Here is a 1158-nt window from a genome sequence, read left to right as displayed (position 1 = left end):
CTAGTCCTTAAGCAGAACATGCTACAGCAACAAATGGATTTTTTGGCCAGCATTTGCACGGCGGCTATACCACTATTGCCATATCAGAAAAAGGCTCTTACCCCTCACAGACATTTCTATGCCAGTAAAACTTTTAAGGTATAGGCTGGGCCTAGGTTTTAGCACTTTTTCATAGCTGCCCCAAGGGCCATAGGAAAATCTCAGCTCTCCACAGCTCTGTGGCCCTGCCCTCAGTTTCAGTCCTCTTCCTGCAACCTTCCCTCTACCTGTGCTTTCAAAACAAACCAGCCCCAGCTGCTTAAACATCTGTCTCCCACTGTGCCCACACTGGACACATATCACCAGCAAATAGGGGAAAACAGTGGGCTATGGATCATATATCTGGATTTTTCACTGGTGAGATGGAGGTGAAAGCTTCTCAGGGATGTTTAATCCATGAATCATCACCATCATTAAGAATTCAAATCTTCCTGCGAATTCAAAATGTGAATAACTGTTTGACTTAATAAAACACAGTCTCCTTTTGTATAATGAGTAGTAAAAAAAAAAAAAAATTGTATCTAAGTGAGTTTACTGTCATGTAAAGCTGTTTTAGAGGAATCATTGCTCTTGTCCACAAGGGAATCTATCTCCAGATGGAATTTACTCCTTTATAGGGATCTTGTTTCTCTGTAACATCAGATGCAAAATCTTGCTATTCTGTGCTTCTGAAGAGACTTATTCATAGCCACTCTTCTGGTAAGATACTTGAATCTCATGGTAATATTTAGATGAGGTCAGTTTCTGGCTAAAACTAACATGTTGCTGTAGATTATTCCTGTCCTTAGCCAGTATTATATCACATAAATACATTAGGACATTTTTCTGGACTACGATGTCATTATACATACTGGAACAACTACAGAACAAACAAATGGAAAGGCATTCCCTGTGGCTGACCTGTGATTTGGAGCTCTCTCTCAATTCCTTGCGCTCCGTTTTCAGTGTATAAAAATAAACCCAAGCATCAAAACTATACAGCTGTTGCTTCCTCTAATGCTCATCTATGGCTACTTATCTGAAAGGAATGCAGTGTGTAACATGCCTTCACAAACACCCATGCATCGATACATCCTCCGTTCACATGTGTATTTCATAGCTATGTTGCACAGTTCACCA

Source organism: Haliaeetus albicilla, chromosome 2 (genome assembly GCF_947461875.1).
Source record: "Haliaeetus albicilla chromosome 2, bHalAlb1.1, whole genome shotgun sequence".
Lineage (NCBI taxonomy): Eukaryota > Metazoa > Chordata > Aves > Accipitriformes > Accipitridae > Haliaeetus > Haliaeetus albicilla.
The sequence above is the reverse complement of the archived record's forward strand: the minus strand, read 5'-3'. Positions refer to the sequence as shown.